This window comes from Leucopleurus acutus (assembly GCF_964270905.1).
Source record: "Leucopleurus acutus genome assembly, chromosome: 5".
NCBI lineage: Eukaryota > Metazoa > Chordata > Mammalia > Artiodactyla > Delphinidae > Leucopleurus > Leucopleurus acutus.
Window position 1 is genome coordinate 136,512,305 of NC_139147.1, and position 26,073 is coordinate 136,538,377.

General features: G+C 43.3%; 1 protein-coding gene across 3 annotated transcripts in view; it reads right to left on the reverse strand.

The window, feature by feature from the left end:
• Nucleotides 1-26,073, reverse strand: part of SATB1 (SATB homeobox 1) — a 228,755-nt gene that overhangs the window by 78,348 nt on the left and 124,334 nt on the right. Inside the window, exon 2 of one of the 3 annotated variants that reach the window (XM_082840034.1) lies at nt 9-692. The gene's annotated coding sequence lies outside the window, so the exon portion shown is untranslated. Of the gene's footprint in view, nt 1-8; nt 693-749; nt 852-26,073 lie in introns of those variants that run through there. The other 2 variants (XM_082840035.1, XM_082840036.1) reach the window with 2 other exon arrangements.

The following is a 26,073-nucleotide window of genomic DNA, read 5'->3' on the forward strand; positions in this document are numbered from 1 at the left end:
AAACTCACCACTTCAAAACTTGACAGCATATAAATAACAAAAACAAAGGAGGTTTCCTTTGCAGCCTGGGTTCTTGAAGAGAAGTTCAAGAATGATGTTTTCTACGTCCTTTTTTTTTTAATTAAAAAAAAAAAAAAGCAGCAGACCTGAAGGCGACTTCCCCTGAAATTGTATTATTTTCTCTTCCCTTACCCCCGCCCCCCTAAGCGGGGGAAGGGCCGATAAACGTCTGGAAGAGTAGCCATGGGAGAGAGGGGTTAAAAAAAAAAATCACAATTCGAAAAACAACATATATGGTTTGTAAAATGTCTAACCTCAGAGAACAGGGTTTTCGATGGGGGAGGAGGGGAGAGTGGGAGGAGAGAGAAGATAAAATTGATCTGACAAGTGATTCGTTCGGTGGCGGGGGGGGGGGGGGAATCGTAAAAACAAAGCAAAACCCCGTAAGAGCAGTACACTGTGGCGGTGCTGGGGAGACAAGGTGGTGACTGGGGATTCTCTTATTAAAAAAAAAAAAAATCACTGCGGACAAGGTCTCCAGAAAGGCAAGAAAGGCTCCCCTCGCTTCCCTCCCTCCCGCTCGCTGGGGTTCTTCGGTGTGAGGACGGAAAGTCTACTTCTGGCTGTCACTTGTAATCTTATTCTCCAGGCACCCCGGAGAACGCAGGGAGGGGAAGGCCCGCTCGCCTCCCCTCCGATCGCCCCCCGCCCCTCCCCCTCCCCAACAATTGCGCCTGATAGTAACAAACCTTCAACTTTCTTCCCACAGCCTCGCGCCCCCGACCAGGGCATCTACCGGGGGGCCGCGAGGGTGGGGGGCAGGAGGTCGCGGAAAAAGCCCCGGCAAGGCATTAAAATGCCACTTTTGATTCGGCCCTCGCTGACGACAGCCTCGAGGACCCCCTTCCTGCCCATGGACGCGGGGCTGCGAGCGTCTGGGGAGCCGAGAGAGTGAGGCCGAGGAAGAGGGCTGGGGGGAGGGGACGGGGGATCGGAAGGCACCCCAGCCGCCTCCGCCGCCACCAACTCCCCACCCCCTTCCCCCAAAAAGTCGCCGAGCTCTCACTCAGCCGGAGTCCGAGGTAAATAAACAACGAGCTCCACAATGGCTCTAGGACTTGGGGGAAAAGGAAGCCAGAAACCCCGACACAACTGAGCAGGAGTTTCCCGAAAGCGGAGGGGTGGTTGGGGGTGGGTGGGAGGCGCCCCCCCCGGAGTCGCCTGGGCGCCCGGGCGGGCTAGAGGGCGGCCACGGCTAATGCGGTGGCGATGAGGCCGGCGGTCGCCTGGTGGCCCCGGGAGCGGCGCGCGCGCGGCGGTGTGTGTGCGTGCGGGCGGGCGCGGGTCCCCGGACGGGGCCGCTCCGCTCTCCCCCTCGCCGCCGGCGCTGCCCCCATCAAATTCGGAACGGACTCCTCCCGGGCGCGGTGGCCGCCGCCGCGCCCCGCTCGGCTCCGCGCGTCCGGCCGCGCTGCAGCCCTCCGCGCCGCTGCTGCCGCCGCCGCTGCTGCTGCTGCCGCCGCCGCCGCCGCTGTGGCTGCCTCTTCTTCCTCCTCCTCATTTTAATACACAGTCACCCCGCTCGCAGCCCCAGCCCCGAGCACGCAGCCTCCTCCGGGCCGCCCGCCGCCGCCGCCCAGAGCCCTTCCCCAGCGGGGCCGGCTCCGCCGCCGCCGCCGCCGCGTCCGGGGAGCGGGAGCGAGCGAGCGAGCGAGTGGCGGCGGCGGCGGCGGCGGCGGAGGGGGAGGGGGCGGGAGAGGAGGAGGAAGGAGGCGCGGGGGGGGGCAGGGTGCACGGAGCAGGCGGAAAAGGGATGGGGATTAAAACCCGGGCTGGAGGGCCGGGATTGGGGGAGGGGGCGGGGGCGGCGAGTTAAAAAAGCAGCGAGACAAGTAACTAGTGAATGAGTGCGGGGAGGGGGGAGCGCACGATTTCCGGCCCCGGGCGCGCAAGAATTTGTAATGAGCTTGATTAGAGTGAGGCGGCCCGACGTTTATTACACACAATACCCAGAATAACAGGGCGCCGCGCGCGGGCCGGCGCCGGCCGCCGGGCGCGCGGGGAGGGCGCGCGGGGAGGAGGAGCGGGGGGCGGGGAGCGCTGCCCCGGCTGCGGCCGCCGGGCGCGCAGGCGGCGGGGGCAGGTGTGCGCGGGTGCGGGGCGGGAGGAGGGACAGGGCCGGCGGGGGGTGTCGGGGGAGGAAAGTGATGGGGAGAAGAGGGCTAGGGCCGGGGTAAACTAACCACCCCACCCGCGCGCCACAAAAGCCACCGAAAGGAATACGTCGGGAGCGTAGCGGGCGGGCACCCGGGGGACTGGCGAGGCGGGGAGGGCGCACCGGCCCGCGGGAGAGCGGCCCGGGCGGGCAGGTGACGGGCGCCTAGCGCCGAGGCAGGGGGACTTCAAGGAAGTGGCCGAAGGGGACCGTCGGGAGGTGCAGCTCTCCGGAGAAGCGCGGAGGGTGCATAAGGCGTTTGCAGAGAAATAAAGGCCAGGGTCCCTGAAACGCTCTGGCGACTATTTATCCTCAAAGTAGGGGGAACCCTAAACTATTAAGAGACAGTGATCAAAAAAGATGAGTAAGAGCCTTTCTATACTAGTCAGAGGTAGATTCAAAACTCCGTCCCTTCTGAGCCAGGGAACACGTCGGAGGAAGAAGTACGTGGCCCACGGTGGCCGAGTGAAACAAAATTTAGGTCACTTGAACGAGACCTGACCAGTTAGTTATTACAAAAGAAAACATGCCACCATTCTTAATTTACCTCGGGTGAAAGACAAGAAAGTTGGGGTGGGTAGGAACCTCTGTTGTAGCAATAAATACTTCTGTAATCTACGGTGAATTACCCAGGTAGATAAATGGTCATTAGCACATAAGTATGATCCTCTTATTTAGATAATCTATTAAATCTAGTTCCTAAAAAAATGAAGAACATTACAGTCATGCCCCAAATAGAGAGGTTTTAGTACTAACATCTTAGAACCCTGAAGGCAGTTAATCATTAAACAAAAACAAAAATGTTATAAGAATCATTTTTCAGAATAGACTAGGAGGGAAAAGAGAAAAATAAGAGAAACATTTTGTTACACATAAAAAAAGCAACAAGTTAGCACAAGTACCGAAATAAGAGGAAAATATGCAAATGAAGCTCTTTAAAACTACCAATACACTCTTAGTGTGTACATGAGAAATCTAAGACAAGCAGAAGGTAAAGCAGAAGATAAAGTATAGGAAATAATGGCCTCCCAGGGAGGATAAGTTTAGGAGAAACACAATGAAAATATATCACTCTAATGGCACCCACGTTTCACCCACAAAACCAGAAAGGTTAGTGAAAATTGAGGAAGGCAACAGTGAAATCTTGGCGCATAGAAACCCAAGCCTAGGGCAAAAGAATGTGATAATAAAACACAAAACCCAGCATCCTAAACAAGAAAATAAACATAAGGCAATCGTTACTAAAAAGCTCAAATGATAACATATTTTCAAAAGTTGAAATGTGGGGAAGTATGGAGGCGGGTATTTTAATTAAAGTATAAGAAATACAGTCAGTAAGGAAATATATAAACATGGCAAAACACAGCACTGCTGTCAGAGTTGGTATTGTGGATGGATGGATGTAAACTTATTTTTTTTTAATGTTTGATATTCAAAAAGAAAAACATGGATAACACTCAATTATCCTTAGAATGACAATGATTTTTGCAATATGGTAGGTCAAATTAGGAATTTCCAAGATGTATATTTTAATAGTTGCTTCAAACTGGTGATGCCTGACATGTTTCCCTGAAACCTGCCTGATTTTCTTTCAGTAGGGACAGTGCATTCTAGCATCACAAGTGTACAAATTTACAAACAATAGCAAAATTTAAAAATAGAGAAAAAGTATAGTGGACTGCAAAAAATCATTTATCCATGCAAATGCAACTCAAGTTGAACGTTTAAAAAAAGAAAGAAAGAAAAGGAAGACAGCTGTTGGGCAAAACAAAATTTGAGCAAAGAGAAAAGGAGACTAAAAAAGGGTGACTGAAAATATCAATATTAAGACACATTGGCATAAAATATTGTAAATGATGGTTATCCCATTATTTACACAAATAAACAAGACAAAAAGTTTCCTGATTGCCTTAGCCTCCTAATGATGTGGGGATTCAAATATTAATCTTTAAATTTGAATAGCACCTTCTATCCAGGAATTATAAGCTAATTCTCAAACACAAAACATAAAAATGTGTAGTAAGGACGGACGTGGCCTTGGAAAATGATAAACAGAATAAATGAGGATAAAGACATCTAATAATGACTTTACTATTTTTAAAAAAACAATATAGTACAATTACAAATCTGTTAATCACATATACATAACTAATTTCCCCCAAGCAATAATTTCTTTATTTAGGAACTATATAAGAAATGACACAAGTAAAATGGCACCGAGGTTTATGTCCTCCAAGTGATACAGTACACTGATGAACTTCCTATATATTATCTACCCCTTTAGAATACTCATTCTAAAATAAAGAAGAAGAAAAGAAAGGTAATTAGGAAAATACCACCTTTCCAGGCATATGTGAAAATAAACTATCATAATAGGGGGGCATCAATTTTATTCTACACAGGCATCTTAAATTTGGCAACAAAGATGCAAGAGAGTATTGAATAAAGTTAAACTTAATAAATCTAGCTATGAAAATAGAAAACCTCAGGAACATGAAATATTGCAAGTCAAATACATGAACTATTTAACATGTGGGTGTACAGTTAAAACAGTGCATCAGTTTTTTATCACAGAAGGCGGCACTCAGACTGGCTACACAAAGGTAGCAGAGATAAAATATTTTAACAGATGACAAGATTTTTTTTAAGTTGAATAATAAAAGGACTACAGCATGTTTCAGATGGCAACATATTAAGATAAATATACAGGCAGATATCCGAAAGCATTAAAACACATTCGGAGTTCTGAATAGCACATACATTTGTAATAAACAGAGAAAGTATTTAGAATTTGAACGTTTTTAAGATATGACAGCTCCGCCAGTGACTGTGTTAGCAAAGCAGTGCTTACCACCATTAGCACTTTCTAAGGACATGGTGGGTTTTTTTTTTTTTTCAAATTTTTAAATTCAAATACTGTTGGCTATCTCTCCACACTCTTAAAACAGCACATTTTACGTGGCATATTGCTCTTTTTGTCGTGTCAACTCTTTGTTTTTTGGCTTTAGCTGCAGGTGGTGTTTTCCATATATGAATTTCTGGGAATACGGTCTGTGTTGGCCATATAAGGATGTCTCTTTGAGCCATATGTTCTGCTGTCATGTGTCTCATTTTGTCTGTCTGGGATGTCAGGACTGATTTCCACATCGTTTCTTGAATGGACCAAATATAAATTTGTAAGAGCAGAGAGGAAAAAAGAACTGGGGCTGGAGCCCAAACAACTTTGTCAAAACATATATAGGAGAGGAAATGCAATATCCTGTAAACATCTGCACCCTTCTTCTCACATCTTATCTGTGACTGACATCATCACAACTGCATAGCTTGGGGAGAGGATCTATTTGATCAAGTTCAGAAGTTTGCAGTGTGTGTGTGTGTGTGTGTGTGTGTGTGTGTGTGTGTGTGTGTGTGTGTGTGTGTGTGTGTGTGTGTATGCAGCTGAATCAGATAGACCCCGCATCTCTGGAGGTCATGGCATGGCACATGGTAACTGCCCTACTCTGAGAGCTCTGGGTCCTGCAGTCAGCCTGACCTAGCCTTGAACTTGGGGAAGGGAAGCCGGCTCACGCGTTTAGTGAATAAACAGAACCCTTGATTAAACTTTCTGACTAATTTTACAAGAAGGTCTGGTCCCCATTTTACATTCTCATAGCCTCTGGCAATTCTCCTTTGTCACAGTTATCATCAATGAACAATGTGGATAATTACTGGCTTAACAAATATCTCCCACACTAGACTGTAAACCCTATGAGAGCAGTGGCTGTGTCTTGCTCACTGCCCTATCACCAGGGATGTGTACAGTGTCCTTGCAATATTTACATTCTGAATAAATAAATGAGAGCCAAACGCTCACAGTGTCACTTGCAACCAAATTCCACTGCTAATTGCAAGGACAATTCCTTTTAGAGATTGCGGAAGTGAGATGGAGTTAGCAGAGGGAAAAGTGGCTATATCATTGAAATGTGAATTAACTGAAATTACGTAACATTTACAATTTAGTTCCTCAGTCACATATCAAGTGTCCAAGCCCCATGTGACTAGTGGCTATCCTATGGGACAGTGTAGATTATAGAACACTTCCACCATCGCACAAAGTTCTATCGGACAGCATTTATCTGGAGAACTTCTATCAAAGATGACTAAGTAAATCCAGGACCTAACCAGGAGGAGTCTTAGAGGTGCTGAATGGCTTTCAGACATTCTAATCATGTCCAAATTGAAGTCATTTTCCATTTTATTTTTGTTTTTGTTTTTGTTTTGCGGTACGCAGGCGTCTCACTGTTGTGGCCTCTCCCGTTGTGTAGCACAGGTTCCGGACCCACAGGCTCAGCGGCCATGACTCACGGGCCCAGCCGCTCTGCGGCATGTGGGATCTTGCCGGACTGGGGCACGAACCCGTGTCCCCTGCATCGGCAGGCGGACTCTCAACCACTGCGCCACCAGGGAAGCCCCATTTTCCACTTTAGAATGAGCCCATAGATCTGTAAGGTTGCATGGAATAAGAATAGGGTACCGCTGCACACAGATTTAAGACAACTTTCTAGACCTGTATGTATGTGAAAGGGTCCTAGAGTACATTTGGAATAATATGCAGTTACCCCAAATGCTGCTTCCCATGAACATTTAAATAGCTCACAGGTGAAGCTAAAAACCACAGAATCACTTGCCATCCTCTCTCCCACCCCCACATTAAATAAGCATAGTTGCCATTAGAAATGGCTTTTTTGGAAGCTTTAATGTAGATACCTACTCAAACCGGGTGGGCATCCAAACACCAAACAAATAATGGTGTACTGCAGAAAATCATAGCAAAAGGCTTGAATATATTTCCGGAGAGATAAAGGAGAAATAATAAAGAACTCTAAATAGGGGGCCTAAGGTTTTTTGTTTTTGTTTTTTCCCTAATACATGGGGTTTCAGTTATAGTCAGACTGAGAGTGATCAAAAGTTGTTTTCCTAATTACTTTAAGGTGGATGTAAACACCCACTGGTCATTTGGATTATGGTTTTAATAGACAAAGGTCAGCATTAAAGCTAAGCAAAGAAAGGCCAATGTTTAAGCTAGTTTGGAGAGAGTGGGCTAAGGGAAGTGAGCAGCCATTATAGTTGGATTCTAGAACCTGATGGGCTATCGGGTCCTTTCACCCAGAAATATTACCTTTTTTAAAGCAAGAATTGATTGGACAAATTTTTTAAAAAGCTACCTTCCCTTCCATAGATGTCAGTGTGGAGCATAACCTTGACAAGGTACAGTGGTAATCATTCCATGAAAACTGGCATCTCTATCTAGAACTAGCTCCAAAATTGAGTAGGGAGGGGACCAGGTTCCAAAAGCAATGCTCTTGAGACCTTCACATAGTTATGTAGCTATCGCCAAATTACCAAATCACTTAAGTTTCAGGTTGCCTTGTCTTCTCCCCATTGCTTCTGAGTGCCCGCCCTCCCGCTTCTCCCTCTGCCACATCCTTTAACATGCAGCTGGATTGTACACCTCTTCTGTCCAAAGTCTCCTCCAGCTATTAGCTACTTCCTTCTCGATGCCCCATCCCAGCCCCTGTCCTCCAGTGTGGCATTTCAGATTTACATGTCTGCCCCTCCCAAGTGTAAGTCTGTCAACATTCTGAGGGTGGACTCCTGTCTGTATTCCAGGAGTGTCTCACGGTGCCTGCCCTCTCAGGGAAAGGAATCCAGGAACTGCTCTTACAAGTGAATGCTGGTGAGAATCTTAGAAAGATTCTTGCAATCTTGGGCGGTAAAGCCAGGTGCAAGATCAGAAGTTAGTTCGGTGGCTCCTCAAATCTGCTGCATGTTATCACCTGCGAGCTCCTTCAACAACCCAGATGTCCAGGCTGCACCCCACTGCCGCAGGTAGGAGCCAGGTATGCAGTGGTTGCGAGTTACCAAGGCGATTCCAGTGTACAGCCAAGTTTGGCATCTATTGGATTAGGTAATGTTTTGAAGACAGGAAATCCAATATACCTGCTAGGACATCCTCAAGGGAGATGAAGATCCTGGGGTCACTTGGAAAAGTTAAGGCTTTTCTAGGAACCAGCACTCACCCCCCAATTTAAGAAATATATGTGCAGGCAAGCTACTTGCTTCAAACAAAAAAAAAAGGTAGGGGGCAAGCTATTAGATCATTGATTTGGTGAATAAAAGTCTGCTGTTTGAGGAACCATGACAAATTAGCATTTGCGCACTTGCGTGAGACTTAACGGGGGTGCCAGAAATTCTGTGCAAGTATATGATTTATCATCACAGACATAAGCGACTAAACACAAAATTACACGTGGAAGTAAAGTTCCAAAATCAGTCTATTATTTACTGCAGCCAGAACCATCCCAGTTTTCTCTAATTCTTTTTTTTTTTTTTCTTCAACATAGTCCAGCAGGCTTTTTCTCCCAGAAAATTTCAACCTGGAGTGGGACTCCCTTTGCAACAGTTGAAAACTGTTCAACTCATTTCTAGACTTAGTCATTGCACTTAAGCAGAAGTGAAGTGTTCACGTTGTCCGTGCCCAAGAGCTAGTGGCAGGGCACCTAGCTGCTGTGTGGTACTCTCAGGAAGCTCAGGGGATTTGAATTCCAATGAAGTCAAACAGGAACTGTTCCCAATCAACATTTAGCCAAGACATATCAACCAAATCTTAGTGATGTGAAAGCTATTTTAATCTTTCTCGGCTTACTTAAAGGGAAAAAGAGTTTGAGGTTAAAATAGACCTGAATCCGGGTTCAGATTGTTTTGGGGGAGAGTACCAGCCACGGGCAACATCTGATTTTGTACCGCTGTGCCCATCGCCACAAAGCAGTGGACAGGGGTTGTTCATTGGGAAGAAAAGCCACCACCAGAAACAAGTGCAACACACCTGGACGGTGATTAAATACCCCTATAATGCTTGAAATTTGTTGAGGCGAAGGAGAAGTGTAATTCAAAACTAAAGCACATTCTCTTTGGGATGATGGCAAAGATTTGGAAGAGACTGTGGCACTGGGTGCACAACAGTGTGAATGTAATTAAGGCCACTGAATTGTCCACTTACAAACTGCCCAAGTGGCATATGTTATGGTATATATCTTTTACCTCAATTAAAAAAATGTAAAAACAACAAAACTAAGCAAAACAATCTTTCATCTATTCCTAAGATTGGCAGACGTATATTATCATGCCACACAGAAAAACAATAAGCTACAACACACTGACAACTGCCTCCTTGATGCCAACCCGCCACTGCTTTGTCCTTACCCGCCAACAGCACAGTCCAGTCTATGCTGGATAATTAATTCATATGATGATTACCTGACCCAAGGATAAGTAACATAGTTTGATAATGAGAGACCAAGATCTCACCCAAAGTAGGTAATCTGATGGTCCTCTGAGGCAAGAAAATGGTTCTCTTTTCAGATGTTCTTCTATATTCTTGTATCTTAGCAAAAGAGGAAGGACAGACAAAAACCAAACACTCCAAATATCCAACATTCAAATATCCAAACATTCTTTCTGGCTATTTTTCAAATGAGTAAAAATTAACTATACTCATGAAACAGTAGACCGTCCCAGGGGAACATCTGCAGGACGCTTTTATGCAGTCCAGCCACAGAGGTAAAACAACTGTATAAATGTAGTCAATGTAATAATTTATAAACTATCTCTATATAAAGATTCTACATCCTATTTATTAATAAAAGAGTATATTTTTTGTTATAAAAAGTCCAAAAGGCTTTCAGATTTATTTTTATCAGTCACTTTTTTGTGATAGTAATTACGATTGAAGTATTTATTTCTGCATGCAATAATTTGTAATATCATCTCTTTTTTTTCCAGTATATTGTCTGATATTCTGTTTCCTATCATCTATTCTTACTGATTTTATATTAGGGACTTTTATATTAATGATGGAGTTTTATTTTTAATGTAGTGGAAATTCATATATAAATTGTATCTCATTGAAGTTCATTCCTATAGATATGTATTTTTCTGATGCATGACTAAGGAATATGATTACATAGTAAAGCCAAAGTAAAATTACATACTTATTGGGTATAAAAGCCTAAATAAAATACTAAAAACTAGTTTCACAGCATAACTGTAGCTAGAGCATATCCAGTTACCTATTTTGCAGGTGTGGCCTTCTTTATTAGTGTGTTTATTGTGGAATTTAATTCATTAGATAACTAACGTGGACTATAAATACACGTGCAACTTTCCAGCTGATATGAAGCAAAAAGTTGATAAATAATGCTGCAGTATAATTTTAAAAACAGAACTAGTGAGCCTTCAGGCTATTTTTTAATCATTTATTTTTGTTTATTCCGTACAGACTATTTTCATTTGTATTTTTTTATCTATATATAAATACACTTGGAAGAGAAACAAACAGCATATTTATGAAAATTTTTGATGGGAACCAGCTTGTAACTGTTTTGAGACTGTAATTGCTCTAAAGATGGACATGACCCACTGTTTCATTACTTCTGCAACTGAAAAGAATACTACACATTCATATCATATTTAATGAAAATTAAACTTATCTCTCTGTGGAGGTAACAAGACTCTCAAAACTAACTTTTAGGTTCACTTTGCACAAAGGGGTTTTGTCACTAAGAATTTACAACACCGCAAGCTAGGGTAAAGGCATCTTTGTGGCTGGCATATGCTGTAGTTTCAGATATAAGCCAAGTCTTGGGGCATTCTCAATAGATTTGAAAAATCCAACTGTTTGGCCAACAACCTAATATGAATACATGTACGTATGATATACATATAGCATAACGTGATATACATGTTCACAGATACTATCTGCATGTCATACAAGAGAATGTCACACAACTTAAAACTAGACAACCACAATTTTCATCAGAAATTCTTTAAAACCCAGAGTTAGTGTAATAGTGTTCTATCATTAGGCAACTCCTACAAAAAAGGATAAATGACACAGTGGGAAAAGAAGTGGAGAAAAGGTAGGAACCCTAGATTCAGGTCTTGCTTCTTTCTCTACCAAGTAGAAGAGTTACCCTTCATAAGCCAAGCAGAACCCGGTTCTGTACCTACAAAGTGTTGGAAAAGAATCTGATCATCTTTCAGACCACAAAAAAAAAAAAAGAAATTCTCTGCCCTTAAATTCAATTTTAAAAATCAAGTTCACTTTAAAGAGAATATACAGATAATATAAGGAAATTTCTCACATGCTACATTAGATGTTTATCTATATAGGAGACAGGTGTCAAACAAACAAATTAAAAAAAAAAAACCACTAAGGCAAAGGGAAACTTTAACTCACCAGATTCCATCTGTTACATCTGAATTCATGCATAATTGATTATCCATGACTGGTAAGTTCTTTTCTCACTAGCCGACCACAGTTTTCTAAACATTATGTATTAAATCACCAGTAAAGTAGACTACATTTCAGAAACGGCAAGGGTAGAATAAGAATATTTAAAATGAAAAATTACATGCCAGTTAATAATAATACAGCTGACCTATGTTTAAGGGAGAGAAATTTTAATCATGTGCATATTAAATATTAATAACCTATTCTGTTATTGTTATAATAAGGTTAAGTAGGCTTCTCCATGCTTAAGGAAAGAGGGACAACTAGGAATGCACAATAGTGCAAAAAGATACAGAGACGGGAGACAGACATAAGGAAAATGTGTCAACAATAAACAAGAGGAAATGAAAAAGAAGGAAAAGATGAAGGTGGAAACTAATCTCTATGTGTCATTATGACTGCCAGAGTACTGGCAAAGAAGCAGCATCCTTTTATTTCAATTTTAATCATTTCTGAATTTTAATACCCGGCTCCTTTTGTAATTCTCCTGGCATTCCCCATATGCCTCCATCCCAGCCAAAACACCAGTGTAAATGAAATGGCAGGCAACCACACCACTGATGTAGCCTCCCCAAAGAACCTACCAGGTGACCAAAAGCAGAAAAAGGTATGTCTACCTTACATCCCTGAGGACGTCCAGCCAATTAACTGGCTGAATGTTCTCTATGTTCTTTAATTTTGCAAAGAAGGACAGTAGTTAGGTAATCTACAGATAGAGAATCATTAAAAAAAATAAAACAAGCTGGTAGTAATACAATAATCAGTGACCATCAGGGCCTGGAAAAATGAGTTTGCTCTCACTGGCACTAAAGGAGCATCACATGATTATTTAATTACAGCTCTAATTTTTGTCTCGTGGATGGCAACATATCAACAATTAATAGGGCAAATAGAGGAGACTGTTTTTAAAGAGACAGAATGTGCATGATAATGGAATAGGTCACACAGCAGTGTACTGCTTCAGGAATACTTTTCTTTGTGTAACTAACACTGTCTTGTAAAGTGCCACACACATGAAAATCAATTTAAAGAGGAAGTGTCTTTTTTAAAGATAACTTGCATAGAATGGCCAGAACTTTTCAGAATGTTTTAGATGCACCTAACACAACCCTTAAGGAATGGAGTGAAATCTTCATTAATATAAATACCCTAACTCTCAAAACATTTTAAAATAATGGCTACAGCTACAATTAAAAAAATATCTATTTATGCAATTAATCATGGCTGATATTTATCCAGTGGGGTCCTGAAAAAAATCATTATTGTAGAAAAGAACAGATAGAGGTCAATCAGACTTGGGCCACATGGTATTTTTGGCCCCAGAATATCAGAAAAACCATTACATGGTAGCCTAACTGCAAGGACCTCCAGGGAGTGCTCTGTGCTTATACCAGAATAGGTTGTTACCACAACTGAACACCAAAGGACCATGAACCTAATCAGACAGACTTTGCCTCATCCTCAAGGTCAGTGAGGATAAAACAAACCCCAGTGCTACTGTCCAAAATGACAGAGCACAGAGAGAAAAAAACACTCAATTATCCAGAACACGGGCATGTGTAGATTAAGTGTGCAGATAACCCGAGTAAAAACAGAAAATTAGAGAGGAAAGTCTTTTCCCATTAAACCATATCAGCACAAGCTAAATTCACTGTTTTATTATTAATTTAGCAAATCTTTAACGAGTGCTCTCCACGCAAGACAGAACGCTAACTGCGAAGCTTCTACTGTTTTCTATAACACAGACATGTATCTTACGTTGAATTTTTTTCTTGTAGTTGAATACCTTGTAGAAATAAATAAGGGCAGCACCTAAAAATTTGTAAAGTGGGAATCCTTGTGCATTTTTAAGTGCTGTATTACAAGGTCAACATATCCAGATTCACCAAGGGAGTTCAAATAGTTAACCAATTTGATAGAACTGTCTAAGGCAGGCTCAGTCCAGCTTTAAACCTCACTAGTTTCAGTCACGCGTTGTTCTGCCATACCAGAAGCCAAAGCAAAAACCTAGGCTTTAGATTTGGAAAATAAAATATTCTTAGAACTACTGCTATGATCAATTGCTCAAACGTATCTTAAATATCAGGTTACAGAGAATTGTAAGAAAACATAGCTTGGCTCAAGAAACAGTGACTAAAACGATTCCACAAAGAGTAGTACTAAGAGGTGCTAAATCAACTCAATAAGCTTTTAATGGCTTATGTTGGCCAAAGTCATCACAAAACAAAAATGTAGGCATCTCAAAATACAATGTGGGAAGGCTGAAACTACTGAGGGACTCTGATTTCTAAAGCCACTGGCAAAAGTGATCAAGCCAATGCTAATTACAAAGAAAGAAAGGAAGAGAAAAAAAAAAGAAGAAAATTGAAAAGCTTACATCCCAGTGAAAAGTTTTAAAATAAAGTTGCTTTAGTAGAAAACATTCTGATAATTCTGGACCCCAAATCTGACTCCATACATTCTAAAAGACTATTTTGAAAAGAGTCTAGCAAGCAGCAGCTTGTATGTAAGAGTATACATCATTCTTTTTTAACATGACTGTTAATATACAGTTAACATGTCTCAGAAAAGGCTGTAATTAACTGTCTACTGCTCCAATAACACTAATATGTGTACAGTATTATTAAAATACAATGACTCCTTACAAAGTAAGACTGTCATTTTTAAACTTTTAAGATAATGTTCTAAATTGTTTTTGAGTCCTCTTAAACTACCCCAAAGAGAGCCCACCTCTAAGAAAAAAATTTTAAAGCACAGTTATTAAAATATTGTGCCAACCTCTCAGAGCCTGGAGAAATCTGTCTACTATTAGAACATCTAGGTATCATTTATTTCAGTTGGTGAAAATATAGTGAGAAACACTTGGATTATTTTATTAATTCTAGATATTCTTTTAGAATTTAAAACTGTAAGCATTTGAACTGAGTGCTTTCTTTACTGATAAAATATTTTTATCAGTGAACAGGAAAAAAAGGTCTGCTATATCAAGAATGATCACATAGCCCTGTTGTTAATCCCCAGTGATTTCCATTGTCTGGTTCACTGGAACAGGAAAACTCAATTGCATTCAACATCAAACAGCTAATTATGGACACACTATATTCAAGACTATCTCAAGTTTAAAAGATATCTGCATATACTAGGTTCTATTTTATTTATAGTATTTATTACAATAAAATATTTACAACAGAAAACCTCTTTTACCTTAAAGTCCTTAACATTATAAACATTAAAAGGCCAAATTGTCTTTTGCATGCTCTTAACAGCATATCAGAAACCACGGAGTAAGACTAGAAAAGAACCTCTAGCAATCAACTCCACTATATGCCCAGCTTCCTGGAAAACTGCATCTAAAGAGTTCCCCCTCTCACAGATTACTGACTACCTTTTCTTTAAATATCTCAGGGAAAGAAGATCTAGTAATTTCTCCTGGGATCTTTCTACCACATTTCACCACCCAGAGTAGAATTCACACTGCAGAATTTCTGCTGGTATCTGGTCCCAAATCATCTCTCGCTGAGAAAAAGCAACATCCCAACACAGAAACCTCCCCTGGACACTAAATGCTGGTCTCTTCCTGTGGCTATAGCCCTGATTCCCCATATGGAACTTTTCTGCCACTTACCCTCCAAATATCAGAGGCTGCTCTCCGAATCTAGCCCTACGAGAGAGCTCTCAAGAAGTAGTCTTTGACGAGGTGACAATGACGAAGTTCTCTCTGGCACTGCTAGCAAGGCAGAAGCATCCCCAAATGAGGTGGTTACCAGTTGCCTGTGAAGCAGCTGGACCATTACTGCAGTTCTGAGGGTACGTCACAAATCAGGTCATAGCTCTGGGTAGAGTCCACCCACTTCACCGGGTACAACGCCCTCCATTTCCTGCACACCTGGGGGGAAGGGGTGCCAAGGAAGGGGTGGAGGGAAATGCAGGTCCACAGACATCCGAGCAAAGGCAGGACCAAGTGCAGCCTGACATCTGCTTCTTCTGCAAGCATCTCTGCTTCATGTGGGGGACCTGCACCCCTAACGTGCAGCCACAACTCGTGCCACAATACGCAGGCTCTCCAAGGAGTGATGAGTGTAATAAAATATTGCACAGTTAAACGTTGTATCCAGCAAGATCGTTTCTCCACTGGAAACTGAACCAACTCTTAATGTTTGATTACAAGACACTTCACTACCAAACATCAAATAACTGGACTGAATAAATTGCAGCTGAATCTAGGGACATAAATGCTGGGGTACCGGTTAACTAATTTTCATCTCTCACAACTAAACTGGATCACCACATAAGCTAAATTACATCCTTGAGAGTCCATTGAAAGAGGTGATGAGAATTTCTATTTACGAACCTTCAGACAGCAACAACTGTGGAAGTGATACAGAATAACTTGAAAGAATAAAAATAGGCCAATATGCTGGAGAAATGCTACGCTACTAAATCTCACCCTGAATATATATACACACAATCTGTATCTATTTACTCTGAAATGAAATATCTGATCTTAAAAAAGACTTAAAAAAAAGTAAACAGCAAAAGGTACCGTTGGCATAAGTTCAAAAGTACTAAATAATGTGTGTTAATGTGTTGATCACACTCTATGAAGACATCAAGTTGAAACAGACTTACCATTGAGAATAACACTTAGGAATGATATATAAATTACCACAGTAGACACTTTTTCTTTGGGAGAGAAAGAGAAGAACCTTGTGTAACAGATTTGATTTACATGCTGTATTAAGACCACATTCTGCTCTGATGTCAATGGAACATGTGATTAGAGATTAACAACCGTGTGTACAGGATGAGCGTAAGAGCTACTTACAGAGCATACTCGAAAACGAGCACTTTCTCAAGTTAATAATAAGTTTTAGAATTCAACGTTAACAGTATTTTGAAGTTTCTAGGGGTCTCCAAAGAGAATGGGCTTTCAACTTAAGAAGAAAAACAACAAATGCATTTAGTATTGTCAAAAATTTGAAACTCACGGTTGGCAGATTAAACAAAAAGACAAAGGAGGCAAGAATATTTTCAGAGGAAAAGTTAACAGTATTAATCAATCAATCAATGTGTCCCACTTTATACTCATATTTGCAGACCTCCATTAAAACCTGAAGCATTCCATCTATGGCTTGGAATAGAAGACACTTTATCAAAGTTATTATCTAAGAAATCAAATAGTTGAAGTTATCTCTTTGGAATTCTGTAGAGAGTTTAATTTAGCAAACGTACACTTGAATGTGTCTGAACATATTTGTCTTGAGGTTGCTCTACGATGACTATTTTAAGTGGCATGTGGAGTCTTTGGGGATTTGGATATTATAGTCGAAGTATGCAAAGGAAAAATGTATAATATTTCTTTCAACTGATTCTCGCAGGACAAAACATGAGAAGATATAATGACTCTTTTTAAAACTTTAGCCACTGGGAAATGATAAGAAAACTCCTCTCGACCCCTACCCCCAACCAGGAAGAGTTTAAAGCCCTGGATTATAGTACAGGTAGATGTTAAAGTGGAGACAGAGCCGTTATTTAGTGGTGACAGGAATATAAATACGTGCACTAACCTATAAGCTGGTATTTACTTCAGGAAGGTAAGTAATATTTTTCCTCTGATTGCTGAGCTGTCAGTTTAATGCAGCGTAAATAAACAGTAGGTGCCTGCTAGCTTGAAGTAGGAAGTGTTCATTCCACACGAGGAACAGATTACTGAAGCCTGATGCTCATCGTGCTGAAACACAACTTTCATTTTACCAGAAAATACACCCTACCGTGGAGGATTTTCGTGCCTGATCTATTAATTAACTTAACTCTGTTCTGTCAAAATGTAAACCAATTTGTTAAAAGCATCCCAGAGTTTTGGAGTTTGAAAACCAACTGGAAACGCAAGAAGGATGACTGTTCTGTAATCTGATCACAAATGCTAAAAATGACTACTTAGTATAATAAGCAGAAACTATACCAAACCAAAAGAGACAAAGAACATATTTAAATAGAGAATTCAATCATCTCAGTTACCGAATTTACTCAAAATCCTCCTCCTTTGCTAATTAAAAGCAACTGGCACCTTTCATATTTTGCAACCTTGTGCTACTTAGGCCTGTTCAATATGTATGCTTCTTCTGCTCTCTGAAATATCTAAAGGTAAACCATTCATAAAAATCCGATCACATTCTTTAATTCTAATCAAAAGATTACTGAACTCCCCTGAGAGAAGTGGCAAGTATGAAGAGCAAATGATGATACCCTTCCTAACAGCATTCATGTAAAATGTGGTTTTCTTCCCATTTTCTACATACCACAAAGCTCTGACAGTATAGAGCAACTCAGGTTCTCCTTATACATAAGCACAAAGCAAAATATCTCCTGGCATCATTTAAGATGAGAACTTACCTTATCTAAAAAGTATAAAAGGTAATTTGGGGAGGTTTCTATTTAAAACCTGAACAAATTCTGATCATTAATCAGTGGACTGTAAAAGTCAAATGCAAAAAAACCCAATATTTTTGCATCTGATTACAACAGGTCCAGACAGAGTCTGAAGATCGATTCCGTCATATGCATTTATTTTATATACTTCATCAGTCCCAGGTACGAATATGACACAAGAGTCATCCGAGACAACACGTCTTAGAAGAAAAGATGTGTTTGTGTAAAGGGCATATCTGTGTATGGCCCTTTCGGAAATTTACAGAGCAGATGAAAACCCACCAGAGTGCTTTATAGAGTCCCTGCTGTATATCCATGTTGTGTTTAGCTTAACAGTGTTTGTAACCAAAAGGTTTTAACAATAATGAGGAACAGGTGCCTGTCACCTGACCTTTTAGGCCTAATTTACAATCCGCAACCTGTCACATGAAAAAAATCATTGAAAATCTCTCCCAGATATTTCAGTCTTTGCTAATTTAATGCAGACTTGCCTAACCATCATTTAGCACATCATCTTATTCAATCGCAGGTTCATATAGCTTGGCAACAGACTTCTTTGCAGAAATAAACCATTATTCATTTTGTTGTTGTTCTTGTTTAAGATGCTGAGAGACAAAAGAACTCCTTTTGTAGATTATCAACCAAAGAATATATTAATTTATTACAACAACTGAACAAAAGGCATTCCTTTGGAATACTTTTACATACAAAGAACTATTATTTATTACATATTTCAGCTTGTGGGAAAATGAAGAATGCATTGATTCTGGAAATAACTATTCAGACTTTTGGAAGTTCTTTAAGTCTTCTTTCTCTGCTGATATTTTTTTTTTCTGCTTCCTCCCTTCATTCCCCCCCCTTGTCTCCCCATACCCACCCCCCCTACATTTTAGGGCACTAGTACTTTAGGAAGGAAATCCCTATTTGTTCTTTTTTCATCCATCATTTGTATTCATTATTTAGAAAGGAATACAAAATTGTGCAGTGATTCTTATTTCTCTTGTATAATCTTGTTACATGCAGCCATACTCAAATTTAACAATGCTTTGTATTTTATAGCTACTGTTTACATATTATGTATTACATATGACTGAACGACTCTACATTTAAAATATTGTTTCCATTAGGAAAAATATGAAGTAATAAGTGTCAAATGGAGATGAAGAATAAACATGCCCGGTATATTTATAAAATGTATAGTCATTTAAAATGTGCACAAATAGGATACATATTTTGCTACTGTTACATTTTATATAGAATACACATTGTCTAAAGTGTATTTAATAATGTGCCTAACCGAGTTAGTTAAAGTATTTATGTCTGGTGATTGTGTTAAACACTTGGAGAGGTAGTGAAAGATACAGCCAGTTACTCCTGCTAACTAAAGTTGAGATTATGCGCTTATTATAACCTTTTCTAACAATGTGAGAAAAACAGAGTAAATATATTAAAATTGTTTCACAACAGATGCTTAGGTTGTTAATATTTAAGATGCCTATTCATGCTATTCCTGTCTGCACATTTGTCAAAAATGTAAGCCTGAATGCTAATGTTTGCCAGCAGACTGGAGCAGCCAGTATACGAATCTACTACTGTTCTACTAAAATAATATGCAATAGAAATAAAGGACCGCTGCTAAATCATAGCACGAGTACCACACAGCAGATTAAAGGTCTTTAGAGCAAACACCTCAACCTTGGCTTTCTCCAGTCTTAGTTCCCCCCCCCAGCTACTTTTGAAGACAGAATAAATCTTAATTCCTGACATCTCAGAAAAATCCACTTTAGATTGGGTGTAAATTTCAAGAAAGTTTCAGCGGGATGAGTTACTCTGTCAGCAGTACAAACACTGTAGATTTCAGGGACTGCTTAGGACAAATCCTGACACCCAGTAAGTCGCATTTTACTCATTCTTACCCCCTCTTCTGTCCTCTTGGGAAACTCAGGTCCCCTGGCCTCCCAGGATGGACCCCCAGCCAGTCGGGGCAGAAAGGTTCTCTCCTGAGAACAGGACGTCTTTAGCTTTTCTGTCTCTTTACAACCATGTGGAGTCCAAGTCTTAACAGCATTTGCCTGGAAATCCGGAATGCTGCTGAGAAAGTTCGCCCAGGAAAGGCGCAGAGGTCCAAGCTGCCAACCAGGGCACTTTTGAGAGGCGATCCGGTGGTTGACGCTTGTAAGTGAAATTTGCTACGCTCTAATTAAGGTCAGGGCCAAAATCTCCAGCAAGAGCCCTAAGCCCCTCTCCGTCTTCTGGGGTCGCCCCCAAGAGTCCAGCTCGGTGGATTTCCCCGGTACGCGCCTGTCACTCCCCGGACCTGCCACCCGCCTGCTTTGTCCTTCTCATCGTGGTGGTCCAAACCCACGCTCCGCCGCCTCGGGAGCCTCGGTAGTGGAGCGCTCAGAGAAGGCCGCCACGCTCGGGTCGGGGCCGCAGGAGGGAGACACGGCGCGGACCCCGAGGCCGCACCTGTGATGTCTCTGTCCCTGCAAAGAGGGCAGCACCTCTTCCGGCCTCCAGCCCAACTCCAAACCCACATTCCCTCCAGCAGCGCCTTCAGGACCGACCTCACTACAACCGGCGAGGGCTCGAAACGCGGACTGCCGCCCCTTTCAAACTCCCGGCTCCAACTTGAACACCCCGGGGCCCGAGTGGCTCCCGGGATGGAGGAGTTGCCACAAACTTCCCAGGCCCCTCTCTCCGCCACTGCTCCCAACCAGCCGCGCCGGCGGGGGGCGGAGGAAGGCGCAGATGGACCGGGGAAGGATGCTGAGCTTAACTTGCGATCCGGCGGGGGAACGTTTCCACTCCCCAGCCTACTCCGCCCGGCCCCGGGGCGCACAGAGAGGGTCTCCCTTTCCCCGTGTGCTTCCTTCGGTCTTTTCGATCCCCCTTTTCTCTTCCCAAAGGGGTTCTACCGATGACCTGAAGGAGTTTGTTCAGCCAGGGTCTGTCGGGCAGGTGTGTGTGAGGGTGTCCACACCCCGAGAAAGAACGAATGGCATCTTCAAGTCCCCCGTCCCGGGTGCTCTCCCTCACTCTCCTGGCCACCCCTCCGGATCCGGCCGCGCGCGAGAGAAGGAGCTCGGAAGACCCCTGTCCCCGGGCGCCCACGAGAGGGGAGCCGAGTCGCCCCAACGACGGGCACCGCGGGTGGGTGGGCGCTACGGTGAAGTTTAGATCGATTCCAAAAAAAGAAAGAGAGATAAAAGGTTAAGAGTAGGGGCCAAAAAGAAAAAAGAGAGAGAGAGAGGCAAAGGAGCAGAACTCACTCAGGCATGGGCGTTGGGGGCGGCGGTGGCTGTCGAGCACGGCCCGAGACCAGGCGCAGCTTCCCGGGCGGGCGCGGCGGCGTCGGACTTCCGAGGCGGCGGCTTCTGCCTCTGGTGCCGCCGCCGCCGGAGCTGCGGCTGCCGCGGAAGTTAATTGCAACTTGACTTTAAGTTGTCTTCTTTTCCCATCCGAAGTGGGCGTTTAAAGGGGAGAGAGAGGCGAGGAGCGAGCTAGCGAGCGCGCGGGGCCGAGGGAAGGAAGGGGGGGGGAGGGAGGAGATGTTAACGGGGGGAGGGAGGGGGCGGCGGCGGGGGCGGGAGGGGGAAGGGGCCGGCGGGAGTCGCTCTCTGCTAGGCGGTCTCGGCGCCCGCAGTCTGGAGGCGCACCGGGGCGGCCGGGGCGCCCCCCGCGGGAGCCCGCAGCAACCCGGGCGCGCATCCAGCCACAGCTCTCGGGCCGGGCACGCGGCGCCCGGGGGCTCAGCGGACCCCGCGTAGCCGCCGCCGCCGCCCGCCGCCGCCGAGGAGCGTGTGCGGCGCGGTCTGGCCGGCGGGGCGGCGAGGGCCCGGCCCGCCTCCCCAGCACCCACCCCGGCTTCTCCCCCTGGCGGTGGAGCCTCGGCGACCGCCGGCGACACTGGGCGCGCTGGAGCCCGAGCCGAGCCGAGCCCGAGTCGCCGCCGCCGCCGCCGCCGCCGCCGCCACTCCCAGGCTCCCTCCCAGCGCGCCGGCCCGGGTGTGGGGGGCAGCGGGCCGGAGGGGCGCGGGCGGACGAGGGGCGCGCGCTACGATCGGCGCCGGAGACCGGACCCTCGGCCGCGAGGGTAAGTGTGGGCGCCTGGGGGAGCGCTTGGCTGTGCGCGGCGCGGTTCTTGACGCCCGCCAACCACCCCCCCTCACCTCTCCCGGGCCCCCAGCGCGCGCACCCCTCCTCCAGCCGCCTGCGGCTTCCTCTTGTTGTTCGTTGTTTGGCTGGGCTTTTTTTTTTTTGGCTGGGGGGGGTGGGGAGCGGGAAGGGGATGATTGTAGCTGTGTGCCAGCGGAGGAGGAAGTCAGGTGAGAGGCCCCGACGCACCCCCCCCCCGCCCCAAGCCAGCCTCCGTGGGGTGGATCGCTCCCCACTAGGGGCATGTGGGCCAGCTTTTTTCTCTCGTCAGTGTTCGGTCGAGACGATCTTTCCTAGAGGGCCTCCTTCCCTTCCAACCTGCTCGGTGCACCTCTCTTCACCCCACCCTCGCCCCGCTCAGCACCCCATCCAGGAGCGCTGCACCCCAACTGCGGAGCACGTGGCGGAAAGAGGAGGAGGGGACCCTCTTGCAGACCCCCCCATGCCGCGCCCCTGCTCATTTATTTAATATCCTCCCGTCGGCAGCTGTACTTCTTTTCAACCCATTGGCAAAAGACGCCTAAACTGAGGTCCAATTTCTCCAAAAAGCGGGAAGCAAAAAGGGCAAGTGAGGATTAAATGACAGCGGACTCGGAGAGGAGAAGGGGCGAGGAAACCTTGCCAAAAGGGGAGTGAAACTCCAAACACCTCTGCAAGATCTAGGTGACTGGAGATTCAGGACCCAGGCTAAGGAGAAACTGGAACTCGGTCAACTTTGCTTTCTTTTCCTGCCGTTCTTACCCCCAGCTCTAAGGGAGCTAACAGGTCTTTTATGTTGTGTTGTCTTTGGGAAATGCGCACTGAGTATGACAATAGAAAATGACTACTGTTTACTCAAAGTTAAGAGAATCGCAGAAAGAAAAAACACAGTGTTTACTTTCTCTCTTCGTGTGTGTGTGTGTGTGTGTGTGTGTGTGTGTAGTCGTTAAGCTCGAACTGCAAAACGTCAGTTTGTAACAATAAGGACGGTAGAGGCGCCTCGGTGTATTTTTAGAAGCTGCACTTTGAGTTCCTTTCACACAAGGCTCGCTCTCTTATTAAGACCCCATAAATAATTGTATTTAGAGAGCAGGAAACTATGGGAGCAGGACGAAAATTGCTAAGATCTCCATCCCGCCAGCGCAGAGCACTGTTTTGCAGTGAAGTTCCTGGAAAGTGGCAGTGGGCTGAGAATTCAGTTTTTCCTCAAAGCTCTGTTAGGTCCTCTTCTGTCAGATGTCTATGAATAAAGCACGCTGGGAAAATCCTGATATCTGTGCCCTCTTATTTTACCTTTTACACAGTGGATTCTGCTTTCAAGTCCTGGTGACGGTACATCAACTGTGCTGTATTTTTGTGTGGTTTTTCTAAATAAAGGATAATACTGCACTGGTTTCTGATATGCTTGTTCTTTTCTATCAATGGGTATTGAATTCACTGGAATTTATCCATCTTTTTCAGTTGATTGTCATTTTATGCAGAGTTGACAATTCTAAAGACATAAGAATGTAGAAAGTTTATGAATTAGCGTTCTTTAAGAGAACTAGCCCCTCGTTGTTTTTTTTTTAAGACACAGGTGCCCACCTCAGCTTCTGGTTCTAAAGCAAAAAGGTATAAATGATTGCAATGGGCAAAAGAAAATAAAACACAAGTTTTCCTTCCTGGACCACTTTCTGTCTCCACAGGTCCAAGAGATACCAAATCCTCCTGCCTTCATTTACCAAAATGCTGAATTGCCTAACTAGTACCAATATCTCCATCTGGGAATGACATCAGGTTTGGAATGGAAAGAATAAATTCTCAGTCTTTAATTACGCTTATTAGCAATTTCTTGAAGCAGGAAGCTGATTCTCCAATTCTGAAAGCCTGAACTGAAGCTTAGCAGAAATCGAAATATAAAAAAAAGGATTGTTTCTCCTCCCTTACACACTCTTACGTACTCATCTACTCCTCCAAATTATCAACCAAGCCCCCAGAATTTAAGGTGTGATAATGGTCCTCTGCATTAAACCAAGGGAACATTTTGCCCCAACCTTTTGAATTTGCTTTCCCCTGGGGAAATAGTCTTATACAGAGAACTCATAGTCACTGTTATAATGTAGAATGATGTAATGATGGGTACAGTGCATGAAATAACATATCTTGGTAAACACAATGTAAACCCTGTCCCCTGGCACATAGTAGGAATACATTAAATACTTACTGGATTAATAAGTAAATGAAATATTGTAATTGGCCACAAATTCAATAGTATAGGGCTAAGGCTTTTTTTCAGAAGGAAAAATCATCTTGCCTGAAAGTTATTAGGGTAATACGTTTGTGCTGCTAGTTTTTTTTTTAACAAGTCCAAACCTAATTTAAATGGTTGAAAGACAATTAAATCTGAAACATATCAATTGGTCAATAATAATAGCTAGTGTCAAAAGCTCATTATCTTCCTAGGAGAACAGACAGTAAAATATTACCTACTAAATAGTATGAGAAAGATGCAAAGGAAGAATAAAACAGTCTTGGCCTGCAAGGCACTTACTTGCTGGGAAAATGACATTATAATGTGAAAAGACAACTCAGCAGATCAGTAAATGGTTTGAGTCAAAGGAATATTTTTTTTAAATAGTTTTTTTTTCCTTTTTAGACCGGAGGAAATAGACATCCTGAAGTTCCAGGTTGGAAGGCATTTTTAAAGTTGATTTGTTGAGTGAAAACTTTAGGGACCATCAATACAAACTTCTTGAGTGGAGGGAAACTCACCACTTACCTCCATAGAGGCAAGGATTTTATCTACAGAATACTTATCACAGAGTAGAGTTCAGTGTACACTGTGTGAATGAATAACATCCTAAGTAGTTAATTCTGTCTTTGTATACTTTATGACATCTTTGTCTTAAATTGCACAGAATCGGTCTTCCTAATACTTACAGCCATTAGTCTTAGTTCTGCCACCTGCTGCAAAACAGAGCAAATCTATTGTATTCGTCAGGATAGGCTATGTTATGCCAGAGTAACAAACAATTCCAATTTTTAGTGACCTATAATGGCAAAGGTTGTCTTCTTGGTTATGCGATGAGTCCACTGCAGGTCTACTGGTCTGTTCCATGTCTCCTCATTTAGGGTCGCAGGCAGATGGAACAGTTGCCACCTTGAATGTTTCATGTTGCTATGGTAAAAATAAAGATCACTCTGGAGAGTCTCGTACTGGTATTTAAATGCTGCGGCCAGAAGTGACACACATCATTTGGACACACAACTCATTGTCCAAGAGTGATGACATGGCTCCATGGAATCATCACAACAAGGCCCAATAGAGCAGCCTACCTTGTGCCCCAAAGTGGAGAACTATGGTACACAGCTCTAAAAACTGATATATTCATGGTGACTTGTGTCCACATGATCGCCTCCAGCTAACTGATTTCTTCCTGCCACTTCGTGGCCCAAATGTTCCCCTCCTCAGGGTAAACGCTGCCAGAGAGTCCACCAGCTTAAAGGGAGACATGCTGTGGTTTCTTTCACCATCCACTCTCTGAATGCAGCCCTATAACCCACCCCTCCCCCACCAAAATGTGGCACCCTATCAGTTTTAAGTCACTCTTTATACATTTATTAATATTATATACACTGTATTTTCTCAAGACTTGTTTTCCTGGAAAGGGTACAATGAACAGGAACTTTTAAGAACTGTTATCAGAAGATGTCATGATCATTATCAAACTTTGAAATTTGGTCTCGAGTCATTACTTCCCTTATTTTAAATGTCACAATCTTGTGACACACACAAAAAAATTCTCTTGGAAGTATTCATTCATGCATTCATTCATTCATTCATTCATCCATATTTTTGTTCATTCAGTAACCATTCATCGTGTACCTGCTAGATGCCAGGCACCCTATTAAGGGTTGGGGATATAGAGGTGGGTAGAGTCCTCCTTTTCAAGAAATACATTTTCCAATTGGATAGATGCAG